Here is a 15,754-nt window from a genome sequence, read left to right on the forward strand (position 1 = left end):
AAGTGTGATTCCCTGCTTTGCTACTTGGATAAGTTATTTAACCTCTCTGAGGCTCATTTGTTAAATATTTGAAATGAGGACATGATGATAACCTTATGATTGTTAAGAGGACCTAAATGAGGGCTTCCGTGGTGGTGCAGTGGTTGGGAATCCACCTGCCAATGCAGGGGACACAGGTTTGAGCCCTAGTCTGGGAGGATCCCACGTGCCGCGGAGCAACTAAGCCCATGTGCCACAACTACCGAGCCTGTGCTTTAGAGCCCGTGAGCCACAACTACTGAAGCCCACGCGCCTAGAGCCCGTGCTCCACAACAAGAGAAGCCACCACAATGAGAAGCCTGCGCACTGCAACGAAGAGTAGCCCCCGCTCGCTGCAACTTGAGAAAGCCCACGCGCAGCAACAAAGACCCAACACAGCCAAAAATAAATAAAAATAAATAAAAGACTTAGTGAGACTCTGTAAGGTACTTAGCTCAGTACCTGATGAGTATTTCATATGCTCTTTTACCTAATCTGACAATCATTACCATTTAATCAGGGTATTTAGAACATTTACATTTAATGTAATTATTGATATGGTTAGATTCAATCTATCACCTTGCTATTTGTTTTCTATTTGTACCATTTGTTCTTTGTTCTTTTTTTCTTCTTTTTCTACTTTCTTTTAGATTGAGTATTTTTTTCATGATTCCCTTTTATCGCTTTTGTTGACTTATTAGTTGTAACACTTATTTCAGTGATTGCTTTAGGGTTATAGTATATACATCTTTAACATACCCGTCTACATTCAAGTGATATACCACATGACGTACAGTTTAAGAACCTTACAATGAAAAACTTCTGTTTCTCTCTTCTTGCCTTTGTGCTGTTGGGGCCTCACATTCTACATCTACATATGCTATAAGCTTCACACTTACTATTTTGCTTAAACAGTCAATTATCTTTTCAAGAGATTTAAAGATAAATATTCTAAATACCCCAATTAAAAGGCAGAACTTGTCAGATTGGATAAAAAAAACAAGTTCCAACTATATGCTACCAACAAAAACCACATGTTGAAAATAAAGGACAGATTAAAAGTAAAAGGGTAGGCTTCCCTGGTGGCGCAGTGGTTGAGAGTCCGCCTGCCAATGCAGGGGACACGGGTTTGTGCCCCGGTGTGGGAAGATCCCACATTCCGTGGAGCAGCTGGGCCCGTGAGCCATGGCCGCTGAGCCTGCGCGTCCAGAGCCTGTGCTCCACAACAGGAGAGGCCACAACAGTGAGAGGCCCGCGTACCGCAAAAAATAAAAAATAAAAATAAAAAGTAAAAGGGTAGAAAAAGATATATTAACACCAATCAGAAGAAAGCAGGAGTGACTATATTAATAGCAGGCAAAATGGTACAGATGAACCGGTTTGCAAGGCAGAAATAGAGACACAGATGTAGAGAGCAAATGTATGGACACCAAGGGGGGAAAGCAGCATGGGGGGGAGATGAATTGGGAGATTGGGATTGACATATATACACTAATATGTATAAAATAGATAACTAATATGAACCTTCTGTATAGCACAGGGAACTCCACTTCGCTGTACAGTAGAAACTAACAACGTTGTAAGACAACTATACCCCAATAAAAAAAAGTTAAGAAAATCAGGCAAAGTAGATTTCAGAGCAATCCCTTTATCAGGGATAAAGATTATTTCATAATGCTAAAGGAGTCTATTCAGCACGAGGACACAAAAATCCTAAATGCTTGTTCACCTAATAACAGCTTCAAAATACTTGAAGTAAAAACTGATAAGGAGAAATTGACAAATCTACAATTATAGTTGGAGATTTGAAAACCTCTTTCAATGTTTGATAGAATAAGAAGACAGATTTTAGAGCTAGATTATGCGTAGGCTCAATTTTAATGAAAGACTTAACAGGAAAAAATCTTAGGATATAGAAGATTTGAACAAGACTATCAACCAACTTGATGAAAATGACATTTATAGAACATAGCCATACCCAACAACTGTAGATTACACATTCTTTTCAAGAACACATGGAATGTGTACCAAGATAGACCACATTCTGAGCCATGAAACAAGTCTCCATAACATAAAAGGATTCAAGTCATGCAAAGTATGTTCTCTTGACCACAGTGGAAATAAATTAGAAATCAATAACAGATATCTGGGAAAACCTCAAATAGTTGGAAACTAAATAGCACTTTTAAAAGATTAGATAATTTCTAAATCATGTGTCTGGGGGATAAGAGGAAATGGATCGGAGAACAGAAAGGGATGTATCAGAATGTAGTGGAGTGATTTTTATGAAGACTGGAACTCATCCTGCCTTTGATGTCTCCCCTCTGCAACCCATTCTTCATATTAATAACAGCATGATCCTTCTAAAATTAAATCTGATGATCACTTCTGTTTAGTGGCTGTACATCACTCACAAATTTAAGTCCAAAATCTTTGCAACACAGTTTCTGTTCATCCCTCTAACCTCACTTTTCACTGTCTTACTTCTAACTTCTTAGTACATTCTTTTGTTGCGTCTATTATACCATTTCTTTGCTTCTCTTTCTCCACCACTAGGCTAGACAACAAGATACGTGTCTTCTTCATTTTTGTATCTCAGTGTCTAGCATGGTATTGGGCACAGGGCATGCTTCTAAAAAAGTTACTTCAATTAATATAATGAGTTTATTAAATATTATTTTCTTTGTCCTCTCCAAAAAAATTAGTTCTTGCAAAATAAGGAAATTGCTTTCTTTTTGTAATCAGAAGCTTTTTTTCCCCCAGAGAGTCCATTAAAACTCAGCCTAGGCACGACCCAGCTCTAAAATTTCAAAGATCTTAAGGCGGTGATTTTCAATCCCTTCAAAGTAGTAAGACCCTGTCATTTTCTGTTTCTGCATTTGTGTCTCACTATCTCATCTCTTGCTGAAATGTTCTTTTTAATGAATAGCTTGATAAATTGCTAAGCAGTTTTCATCAGACCCATTAGGACAGTGGTAAGTATCCATTTGTGGAACGTGGACATTCAAGAAATCTGATCCAGTATTTAGAAAAATCATTCCTGAGCTCAGAGTTGGCTCAAACTGGCACCTTCTGGCATTTGCTTGTGGGTGGGGAATGTGGAATGCTTTGAAAGCTGAATGGATTTGTCAAGTTTTAAAACTCCCTTGTGGCTAAAGGAAAACAGTATTCATTGTTTAAAAACACCATTGTTTGTTTTTTCTGCTTTTCTGTTCTTTGGAACCTGAATCTGCAAAAACGTTCACACCCAACATTTTGCTTCATGCACCTCTTCTACTACATTTCTAGAGGACATGAATGGCATGGAAACCTTTTTTTGTGATTACAGTGTTCAGAGCAAATTGAAAAACTCCGTTTTAATGCTCATACTGAATTTTATGGGAAAAGACACTATAGCTGTCATTATAGGCAGAGAGTAGAGCTGATAGGAGCCTGAGTCCTGGAACCAGACCTCAAGGCTCAAATCCCTGTTTTTCCACTTCTTGGCTGTGTGGCCTTGGGCAAGGTATTGAACGTCTCTGTGCTACCTCAATGTCCTCCTCTACTCCATAGGAATAAAAGAATCTACATCATAGGATTGTTTGAAAAAATAAGTGGGTTGATAGATGCAGAACGCCTGAAAGGGTAACGGGCACAGAGAAAGTGAACAATAAATTCTAGTTGCAGCTGTTGTCAATGGTATCCGTGTCATTATCAGCAGCATTAAGCAACTGAATATAAAGTTCCCATATCTGATTCTTAAACCACAACAATTCTACAGCTGTGATTCTAGGTGATACCACCTTGGTAGCCAGATTATTATTATTATTATTATTTTATTTTATTTTATTTATTTATTTATTTGCGGTATGCGGGCCTCTCACTGTTGTGGCCTCTCCCGTTGCGGAGCACAGGCTCCGGATGCACAGGCTCAGTGGCCATGGCTCACGGGCCCAGACGCTCCGCGGCATGTGGGAATCTTCCCGGAGTGGGGCATGAACCTGCGTCCCCTGCATCGGCAGGCGGAATCTCAACCACTGCGCCACCAGGGAAGCCCCAAATTATTTTATTAGTGTGAACCCATCACTGCCTGATCGCACAGAGCAGAGTGTCGCCCATGGAGAAGATCATTCTAGGCTGTGAAAGGTACTATCCGGACGCTTCACCCTGTGTTTCAAATCTCTCCGCTCTAGTTCCACTGCCGTTATTTCTCATCCACATTAAACCAACAGCTCCCCACTTCTGATCTTTTCACCCATTAACTGCCCTCCTTTCCATGCCCTTCCCCCACCCCTCCGTTTTCTCCACAGAAGGCAGAGTGATCTTTCTAATATCATCTCCTCTTTGACCTCACTCGCTTGCTTTAAAAAACCCTCCATGACAAGCTTTGACACAATATAAGGCCTGCCATCCTTGGGTGAAGCACAAGGGCCTTTGGGATCTGACCACAGCAAACCTCTCCACCCTTCTCTCTCACCACGCATCCCCTCGTTCAGGGGCCCTGATGAAGTTTGTACTTCCCCACCCACCTTACTCTCATCACTGCTCTCACTGCCTGGAATACTCATGCCCTTCACCTGGATGGACTTACTTGTCCATCAGGATTTACCTGTGGCTGGTGTCCTGTTCTTCCAGTCCCTTCCCTCAAGTTTGGATTTAGAGCCTCCAGAGTTTAAGCTCCTTGAGGCAAGGACCATGTCAGTGCACTAGGTTACACCTAATTGCCTGGCACTTAATACGTTTATTAACTATATGTTGAATTAGTTACCCTCCGTTCAGGGCTCTTGTAGGTCTCTATGCCTATAGGCCTAGCATAACACTTAACTCATTATTATCACCATTATCATGGGTTTATTTGTCTGCATTAGACTGTGAGCTTCACACACGAGGTTGGGTCCTTGTCTTATACATCATTGTGTCCCCAGCTTCCAGCATAGTGCCTGCCATGAAACAGGAACTCAGCAAGTTCTGAAAGAATGAATGGTATCCATGTACTGTTAATCTCAGTTTTGAAGTTTCTCCAAATTCTGAAGCAATGGGATTTATGGACCCCTCTTGGCAGTTCTTGGGTGTTATCCCAATGATACCACTGACATTTTAAGCAAAAGTTTGTACATATGTATATTTTTCTGGGTGGTGGGGTCATAGCCTTCATCAGATTCTCAGAGGGGTTTCTGATTCCCCTCAAAGGTAGGAATCTATGTCCTAAAGAGTTATATGTAAAAACCAGTTGTGAAATAAAATGTTTGCAAGGAATCAAAACTACAATGTGTGTACTACCTCACACCGGTCAGAATGGCCATCTTTTTCTTTCCTTTTCTTTTCTTTTTTTAATTTATTATTTAGGCTGTGCCGGGTCTTAGTTGCAGCATGCGGACTTAGTTGCGGCATGCATGTGGGATCTAGTTCCCCGACCAGGGAATGAACCTGGGCCCCCTGCACTGGGAGCGCAGAGTCTTACCCACTAGACCACCAGGGAGGTCCCCAGAATGGCCATCTTTAAAAAGTCTACAAATAACAAATTCTGGAAAGAGTGTGGAGGGAAACGGAACTCTCCTACACTGTTGGTGGGAATGTAAATTGGTGCAGCCACTATGGAAAACGGTATGGAGGTTCCTCAAAAAACTAAAAATAGAGTTGCCATATGATCCAGCAATTCATCTCCTGGCCATATATCTGGGCAATACTATAACTCAAAAAGATACATGCACCTGTATGTTCATAGCAGCACTATTCACAATAGCCCCAAGACATGGAAACAACTTAACCATCCATCAAAAGATGAATGGATAAAGAAGATGTGGTGTGTGTGTGTGTGTATATATATATATATATATATATATATATATATATACACACACACACACATATGAATATTACTCAGCCATAAGTAAGAATGAAAATACCATTTGCAGCAACATGGACGGACCTAGAGATTACCATATTAAGTGAAGTAAGTCAGAAAGAGTCAAATACCATATGATATCACTTATATGTGAAATCCAAAATATGACACAAATGAACTGATCTGTGAAAGAGAAACAGACTCACAAATACAGAGAACAGACTTGTGGTTGCCAAGGGGGAGGGATGGATTAGGAGTTTGGGGTTAGCAGATGCAAACTCTTATATACAGGATGGATAAACAACGAGGTCCTACTGTATAGCACAGGGAACTGTATTCAATATCCTGTAATAAACCATAATGGAAAAATATGATAAAGCATGTGCGTATTTATGAACAATTCTTTTTTTATTTTTTTTTGCGGTACGCGGGTCTCACTGTTGTGGCCTCTGCCATTGCAGAGCACAGGCTCCGGACGCGCAGGCTCAGCGGCCATGGCTCGGGGCCCAGCCGCTCCGCGGCATGTGGGATCTTCCCAGACCGGGGCACGAACCCGTGTCCCCTGCATCGGCAGGTGGACTCTCAACCACAGCGCCACCAGGGAAGCCCGCATGTGCGTATTTATATATAACTGAATCGCTTTGCTGTACAGCAGAAATTAACACAACATTGTAAATCAACTATACTTGAATAAATTTTTTTTTAAAAAAGGAAAGAAAGAAAGAAAAAGCATGCACGCACAAAAGATGTTTCCAAGGTAGTCTGATGAATAAACCCATGTGGCCCGAGGAGGTAGACTTGTGTCTCTACAGCCCCACCGCCTCAAGCAGTCTCCCTGCTGGTGGACGGTGGAGGCTCCACCTGGCTGCAGTGGCTGTTTCTTGCCACGTGGATATCCACCTGAAAGCCCCCTCCCAGACACCTGTAGGAACAGTTTGAGACTCATTTGCAGGACCTTCTCGGTTCTGGAAGCATCAAGGATTTCAGCCCCGGGACCAGCACCACTCAGTGTTTCAACTCAGCATTCAGAGAGGAGAGGCCTTTCTGTTCAAAGCTGAGAACCTCCCTTGATCCACTTTGGCTAGACATTTTCTCTGGCTTCCATCAATAGACTCGGAATTTTTTTTCTGACCTAGACCCACACAAACAAGAGACTAGAGCTTCTCTAATAAGCTAAGGAAAAAGCACATTTTAAAAATAACTTGAACAAATGAATTCATTCTGGTTAAAGCAACCCAGCTACATAACATAAACTAGAGTTTCGCAACAGCAGGTCCTAAAAACATAAACAACCCCAGAGTCCACGTGAGCCAAGCCATTTGCTGAACAGAAAGAATCCCTGGCCCAAATTCTTCCAGAATAAAAAATACCTTATAAAAGTAGGAGTCGATGGCCATGATGTGAAAAAAAAAAGGGAGGGGGGAGGGGGGAGTGGTGGGAAAATGAGAAAGTCTCATGACTAGATACTCAAAATGCCAGCTTTCACAACCAAAAGCTAGAATGATGAGGGATTGGGGGACGGGGGGTGAGTACAGCCTGTGCCTCAGGCCCTTGCTCAGACCCTGCCAGGACCCTGCCTTCCCTAGGGAAAGTCAGAGGCTACTCACTCTCATGAAGTCAGAGGAAGACCCTGCAGGTTTTACCATGTGTTCTGTTGACAAGATAATGGTTCCACTGAAACTGTAATAACATACTGGTCAAAGAAGCCCATACTTTTTTTTTTTTTTTTTTAGCCCATCCTTTTATAGTAACTTCATTCCCAGCCTGAGTTTTTCGAGCATCATAATATGTTCTTTCTAACGAGACCCATACTGTTCTAATGAACGTATGCAGAGTTTCATCTCTGTTCTAGAACAATACTTGCTATAAATAATAAATACAGTGATCATCATTTTATATTTGAATAGCTCCCCTTCCAAAAAGAAAAAAAAAGTACTTTCTCTTTTCTTATTAGTAGTGAGGTCCTTTCTATGCTGGGAGCACTGTGCTAGAATCCACATCTTAGAACAGACAGAACTTGGAGAAATTCAGAGAGAGGGCACAGGAATCATTTTTAAAGACTAGAAAATGCAATTTATGGAAAAGGGTTAAAGAACTTGCTATTATTTGCAGTAAAAATACTATACTTAATAATACTTATACTATACTATATTGCAGTAAAGCTTAATACTATATTTGCAGTAAAACAATACTATATAATACTTATACTATATACTTAAAACTATATTTCAAAACTTAATACTATATTTTCAGTAAAACTTAATACTATAAAACTTAATACTATATCTTTAATATATATTAAAGAACTTGCTATTATTTGCAGTAAAACTTAATACTAATACTATAAGTAAAACTTAATACTATATACTATACTAAAAACTTAATACTATATTAAAACTTAAAACTAAATACTATATTTGCAGTAAAACTTAATACTATATTCAGGTATACAAAGGATCGTGGTCAAATAAGCCACATTTATTGAGTAATGGCTACGTGCCAATTTCTCATTTAACCCTCACAACGACCTTGGAGATAGAGTATCCCCAAGGTCCACCACAAGGACACTGAAACTTAGATTAAATGATTGTCCAATGTGATAGACATTTCTCACAACTATTCTGCTTTTTTCTCTCTCTCGCTTTTTTCTACCGAGGAGTTGGATAGTACTTTCCCCTTCCGTGGAACTCAGGCATGACCACCCCAATGGCCAATGAAATTTGAGCCAAAGACATGTGTCGATGATTTCAGATGGAAGGTAAGAAAACTGCTGTGAGCTTTGCCTCCTTTTCACTCTGCCACAGTGACCATTCATGTTCTGGAAAGTGGCCGCTCCCCAGCCTTGGTCCTGTAGTGGGAGCCACGGGAGCAGAGTCCCCCACCCACTCCCATCCACCCAACATGAGCATGGTGCATGAGCGAGACATTCACCTTACAGTTTTAAGCCACCGACTTTGGAAGATTGTTTCTTCAGCAAAACCTGTTAGTCACCCAGCTGGCTAGAACTTGACCTGCCTCTATTGCCCACAACTTATTTTAACTAACATGCTGTGCTATCTTCCACGTAGAGAATGATGGTTGTGTCTTCTACCTGGTGTAGGAGAAGGAAAAAACTGTCATTATCTCCAATGACAGGAATTGAGATTCCCCAGGGCACAGTCAAGACTGACAGATAAAGAGAAGTGAGGATAATCAGGAGAACTTCTATTTTTTTTTAACATCTTTATTGGAGTATAATTGCTTTACAATGGTGTGTTAGTTTCTGCTTTATAACAAAGTGAATGTTATACCTATACATATGTTCCCATATCTCTTCCCTCTTGTGTCTCCCTCCCGCCCACTCTCCCTATCCCAACCCTCTAGGCAGTCACAAAGCACCGAGCTGATCTCCCTGTGCGATGCAGCTGCTTCCCACTAGCTATCTAATGAACATAGATACACTACCAAACGTAAAATAGGGGAACTTCTATTGACGATTTACTCAGAAGAGAAAAACAGTTACATGTTTTGATGTATTGTCTCCCAGGCATGTTGAATGAACACTTTGCATAGATTTTCACAAAGAAAACTCTACTTAAGGGAAATTTTCATAATAGAATTTCTGGCTTGGATTGTTTACTCTGCTTCACGGTCTCTCTCTGGTTTAGCCTATTTTCTTACAGACCTCACAACGATAACCTTCTCCCTTACTAATCAGCCCACAAGATGGTCTTCATTTCCAGTCTACCAGGAACCCAAGGATCCTGGTTAGATCTCCCCCAAATCAGAGCCTGAGACAAGGACTCGAGGGCAGTCAGTTTATTTGGGAGGTGATTGCAAGCAGGAGTGAGAGAGCAGGCTGACTGAAAGAAGAAAGAGGAAAGGCCAATGTAAAGCTGACTCATACCTACCAGCCAAGGTCATGGTGACGATAAGAGGAGCTCATATAATTGAAAATGCCCAGCACAGCTCCTAGCACATAATAGGCACTCAATAAATGTGAACCCCCTGCCCTCCATCTCCTGTGAAAGTTCTGGGGCTGTACTAGACGCTGAGGCAAACAGCTCTAAGTTCCTTCCAACTCTTCACTTGTGCTTTCCTTTGGGTTTCTGGTGAGGACTCTACCCCCAATTTGAGTAGCAGTGAGGAACCACTTCAAGTGAAAACCTGATTTAACATCTGCTGAGATAAACAGAAAAGAACGCAGGAAAGCGAAAAGCCAAGGAAAGGGAATGAAAGTGTAATTCAGTTTTATAAAAAAGGAGATTTGTTCTTCTAGAACGTTGGGTGGAAATCTTGCTGAGTGACCTAGCTGTCATAAATCCTCTCTGGAACAAAGTAACAAAGGAAGGAAGGGAAAGAAAGAAAGGAGGAAGGGAAGAGGGAGGGATAAGGGGGAGGGAAGAAGGAAAGAATAAATAAAAGAAAGAAGGAAAGAAATTATCCAGCAGGGACTCTGCTGAGAATTAGACCATAAGACTCAGGGACAGTTTAAAATGAAACTTTCCTGAAAACCTTTCAGAGAGATGTGTTTCCTCAGAAGAGCATCATCAGGGCTGTTCAATGCCCAGGGCAAGTCTCTTTCATATAATTGGACATGAAACACTATCACATTTGAGGCTGGCTGGAGGCCATTCAGAAATTAAATAATTATTCAACCCAAGGGGCTTTCCAAATGATAATGTAGCTCCTTAGGAGGAAATTAATATTGAACAGTGTATCATATCTAATTGGAATCTTGAGGAAATAGGGTCCTGAGTAGGTAAAACATCTGGGGGCTAATGTAGGGCAGAATGAGTGATGTCCTCAGTTTTGTGTTTTGCCTTAATTGTGATGTAAAAAAGGAAAATCTTGTTTATTTTTTATGCCAGGAGGGCAGGGGTTGGTTGGGAGAAGTTCCTCCATGCACCTTCCGTTTGACAGTAGAAAATTTACTTCTTTCATTTCTTTGCACAGATATGCAAGGAGAGCTGAATAGTCACAAATGGCTTCTTGGTTTGCCATGCAAGGCAGTTGGGAGTTAAGACTGACTTATCAGCCATGGTAGTGGGTAGGCACTGAACACAAAGGTACTGTAGTGATTTCCCCGCTTCAAGAGAAAGTCTATTTGAGACTCTTCCTATGTTCCTGTTTGGAAGAGGGAAGGGGGTTGTGATCAAGTTTGAAGCATCCATGACACAGCAGCCTCTTCTCTATCTTCCTATGCCCTTTTGCATGAATTACTGTAAGAGCACAACTTCCCAAATCCACTGAGCACACAACGGTCTGATTTTCCCTCTTGAGGAAGGTCCTCAAATCTTACTCTTAAATTGACTTTGGGGATCCAGACTGTGTACGGTGTCTTCAGATAAGACTACATTAGACGCTGGTGTTCCTGGCAACTCTCCCTCCTTGGATCATATCTAAGCTGACCTGTTTAATGGTGAGACAGTTCCTCTCAATTACTCAAAGTGCTGAGGCCAACCACAAGTGTACCACACCTGGCTTGTGTCAGGCCACAGCAAAAACGTCAAGCTTATCTCCTGAGAAGAAGAGTCCCTCACTCAAGATTCAAATGATTTAAAAAACCCCAAACCCACAGTCTATTAGGAAGATCTGAAAGAGTATTGGGTCACTGTGAAAAGTACAAACATCTTAAAAACAGAAAGAAAGATCACAGTCTCCTTTCAATAAAATTGATCTTAAAACGACTTAGGAAAGAATACGCACTCTATTCGTATAGAGTTGCAGGTAATTGTCCATTATGATTCCAAACGGCATCATTGTTTCAGCTGCACTGATATAACTCTGAACAGTATCATAGGTTCTTCCCAGTCCTCAAACTATGACCTTTCTATGCCTCAGTCCCACCCCTATAAAATGAGATAGGTCTAGGGCTTCCCTGGTGGCGCAGTGATTGAGTCCGCCTGCCAATGCAAGGGACCGGTTCGTGCCCTGGTCCAGGAAGATCCCACATGCCGCGAAGCGGCTGGGCCCGTGAGCCATGGCCGCTGAGCCTGCGTGTCCGGAGCCTGTGCTCCGCAACGGGAGAAGCCACAACAGTGAGAGGCCCGTGTACCACAAAAAAAAAAAAAAAAAAGTGGGATTGGTCTAATGTGGATTTCACAGAAAGTGACTATAGACATCTAGTGTCATTATAAAGATAACATGTGTAACATGGATTCTTGTCATGGTTTGAAATTGCTGGAAATATTGGGTTGGCCAAAAATATTCATTTGGGTTTGTCCATAAGATATTACGGAAAAATCCGAATGAACTTTTTTAGCCAACCCAATATATACATTGTTTGAATTACCATTATTTCAGTGCTTAGGAGGAGCCATGCACATTTATTTCCAGGACCCAAAGTTCATTAACATAAATGCTAATATTACAGGTCCAACAAAGTTTTGAGACAATTCCTCCAACCTTGTGACTAGTCAGAATTTTGAAAACAAAATCAAAGTAGGTAAGCTGGAAGTGCTCCTTACTTTTGATATGTAATGTAGACACTTAGATTTGCAAACTGTCATTGCTTGGGATGAAAGGAAAGACTCTGAGAACATCTACTGTTTGTTAGTAAGCTGCCTGTAATAATCGCAGTTAGTGGCACAATGACACTGGGTAAACAGACTCAGCCAAAATGAATAGAATTTTCACAAAATTTTACCTCTAACCAGATCTAACTGGAGTAGTCCTTGAACTCTGAGTACTGCTCTCCAGAGCAACATGATTATGGGTCTAAGTTCATCAATGACTAGGCAAACATACTTTCTCCATTTTTACTCTATTGCAATCTGACTGTTATGACGTTGCTATGGTGACACCTTACCGATATCCCTTTGCTCTTTTGGTACCCTCTCAGAGGAAGCTGTGACGAAGTGGTTTGGCAACAGAATCTTTCTGGGACTTTTCTCACACGTGATTGAAGACCAGCAGGGCTTTCCTCTTACCAGGAATGTATAAAGTGTGAACTGAAAATGATGAAAAATAAGTTGCACTGACTTGAGCAAGGAATGTGAATGTTATTCACCCTGTATCAACCTAACCAGAAATATTCTCTTTTTGTTCCCAATTCCAGGAGATGTCATCCCAAGGGACAGTGAGTCTTTTGGATTCAGTGTGGAATATAACACATGCTGGGTGCTGGGATCTCTTACCCTCAAGGGGGAGGGGCTACATGAGGGTGGTGTGAGAATGAGATGCTGGAAAGAAAAGAAGGTAGTGTTTTTGAGCACTTATCTGTCAGCACTTACAGTGACAGGCACTCTGCCAAGCACATTACATGCAACTCTTCACTGAGTCCATACGATTACTTATATTACTTACCCCGTTTTACAAAATGAAGTAGCTGACTCAGAGAGATTAGACACAGCTAATATGGATCTTTCAGACTCTGAAGACTATTCTCTTAATTACCATGCACCTTGTCTCTCTATAAGTCATCCTTCAGATGATCCTGGCTTCTCTCTTTTCCCAGGAAAAGCTTGGAAGTGAGATTCATGAGTGGTCCCATCCAAATTCCTCAGTATTGTCCCATAGGAACCTGGAGAGGATTATCTGAAACAGCCGAAAAGCTGACAACATCACCTGGGACAAATGCACCCTTGTGGCCTTTTCCACTTAGGTATCAGGACACACAGAACACTAATGGTCATGAGATACAGAATCAATGTCCCAATTTTACTAGTTGTGTAATCTTGGGTGAGTCACTTAATCCTTCCATCCTTAGTTACTTTATCTGTGAAATGGAAGTGGTGAAAACCATACTTGTCCAAAGGTCGGGAATGGCCGGTTGCTCTCATTATCCATTTTTGCCCTCTTTTAGAACCTTTTGAGTCTCAGATTTTTTTTTTTTTTTGCGGTACACGGGCCTCTCACTGTTATGGCCTCTCCCGTTGAGGAGCACGGGCTCCGGACGCGCAGGCTCAGCGGCCATGGCTCACGGGCCCAGCCGCTCCGCGGCATGTGGGATCTTCCCGGACCGGGGCACGAACCTGTGTCCCCTGCATCGGCAGGCGGACTCTCAACCACTGCGCCACCAGGGAAGCCCAGAGTCTCAGATATTTGAGGTTGTGCCCTGGACTCAGATTTATAGGTCCATGATTGCCCCTTTATAAGGCAGCAAACAGAGTTAACAGTCTAATGAAAACATTATACTCAACCACAAATTCATTTTTCTCTTCTACTTGTTGCCTTTTGAGTTACAGCTTCAGACATTACTTTGGAAGCTCCTTGAGGTAATTTTTCTCCATTAAGACCTGTTAACAGAAATCATTAAATCCCTTTGCTCTCTAGCCTAGCTTTTGGGATCCCAGCCCTTACCCTCTAACTGCATGAAAACTAGATGTATCTTGGTTTCCAGAGCACACCTAGCATTCTCTCCCTTCTTGTGTCCTTACTGCTGTGGCTCCCTCTAGCTGAAACAGCCTTTCCATCTGACTGCAGCAAGGTCCACCGTCTTAAGTGCAGCTCAAATGTCACGTCCTCCCTGAAGCTCCCTGCCATCAGCTCCACCCAGAATGAATCTATCCCATCTCTATGCTCCACAAAATCGTGTTGGCCTGTTCTACACTACCCCCCACCCCCATAGTCTTTTTTTTTTTTTAACATCTTTATTGGAGTATAATCGCTTTACAATGGTGTGTTAGTTTCTGCTGTATAACAAAGTGAATCAGTTATACATATGCATATATCCCCATATCTCCTCCCTCTTGTGTCTCCCTCCCACCCTCCCTATCCCACCCCTCTAGGTGGTCACAAAGCACCAAGCTGATCTCCCTGTGCTATGCGGCTGCTTCCCACTAGCTATCTATTTTACATTTGGTAGTGTATATATGTCCATGCCACTCTCTCACTTCGTCCCAGCTTACCCTCCCCACTCCCCATGTCCTCAAGTCCATTTTCTAGTAGGTCTGTGTCTTTATTCCCATCTTACCCCTAGGTTCTTCATGACCTTTTTTTTTTTCTTAGATTCCACATATATGTGTCTTTTTTTAGTGCTATTTCTATTTGTGTTTCTCTTGTCACTTTTACTAGATTGTAAGCATCTCGAGGGTAAGAGCCAGGGTTTCCCATTGCCATGTGATAGTAGCAAGAAAGTGTGAGGGTTACAGCCATGGGCTTCAGTCACACTGCCCAGTCTAAAACCTGCCTACATGATGTACTAGCTGCATGACCTTGGGCAAGTTAATTCAAACTTTTCTAGTCTATAGTTTCCTCACTTGTACCTACTACATAGGGACCTTCTGAGTATTAAACGAGATATTCCATGTAAAGTGTTTAGCAAGTACCTGGCATATTGTAGGTGCTTAGTAGATATTAAGTATTTGCAGTGCCTACAGTGAGGTCTTTTCATTGATTATTTCAATACATATTTATTGAGTGCTGTATTAGTCTGTTCAGGCTCTTGCAACAAAATACCATACCACTGAATGACTTAAACAATAGACGTTTACTTCTCACAGTTCTGTAGGCTGAGAAGTCAAAGATTACAATTTGATTCCTGGTGAGGAATCTCTTCTTGTCCTGCAGATGGCCCCTACTCACTGTTGTCCTCACACGGCAGAGAGACAGCAATCTCTGTCTTTTCTTTTTGCTTCATGTAAGCCACTAATCTCACTATGAGCTCTCATCTAACACAAATTATCTCCCAAAGACCACATCTTCAAATACTATCACATTGAGGATTAGGCCTTCAACATATGAATTGGGCGGTAGGTGGGGGGGGCGGCGGGAGATGGGCACAGAGTGGGTGACAACAATTCAGTCCATAGCAAGTATCTATACATTTTCTATACTTTTATTGAGCTGGTCTAGGGATAGAGCAATAAACCAAACAGAATAAAAATCTTTGTCTCATGGAGTTTATACTCTACTGGAAAGAGTAAGGCAGTGTGTAGAGGGAATAATTGCTGTCATAGATGTTCACATCCTTATCTCCCTAACCTGTGA

Source organism: Mesoplodon bidens (genome assembly GCF_964165515.1).
Source record: "Mesoplodon bidens genome assembly, chromosome: 6".
In the NCBI taxonomy this organism is placed as follows: Eukaryota; Metazoa; Chordata; class Mammalia; order Artiodactyla; family Ziphiidae; genus Mesoplodon; species Mesoplodon bidens.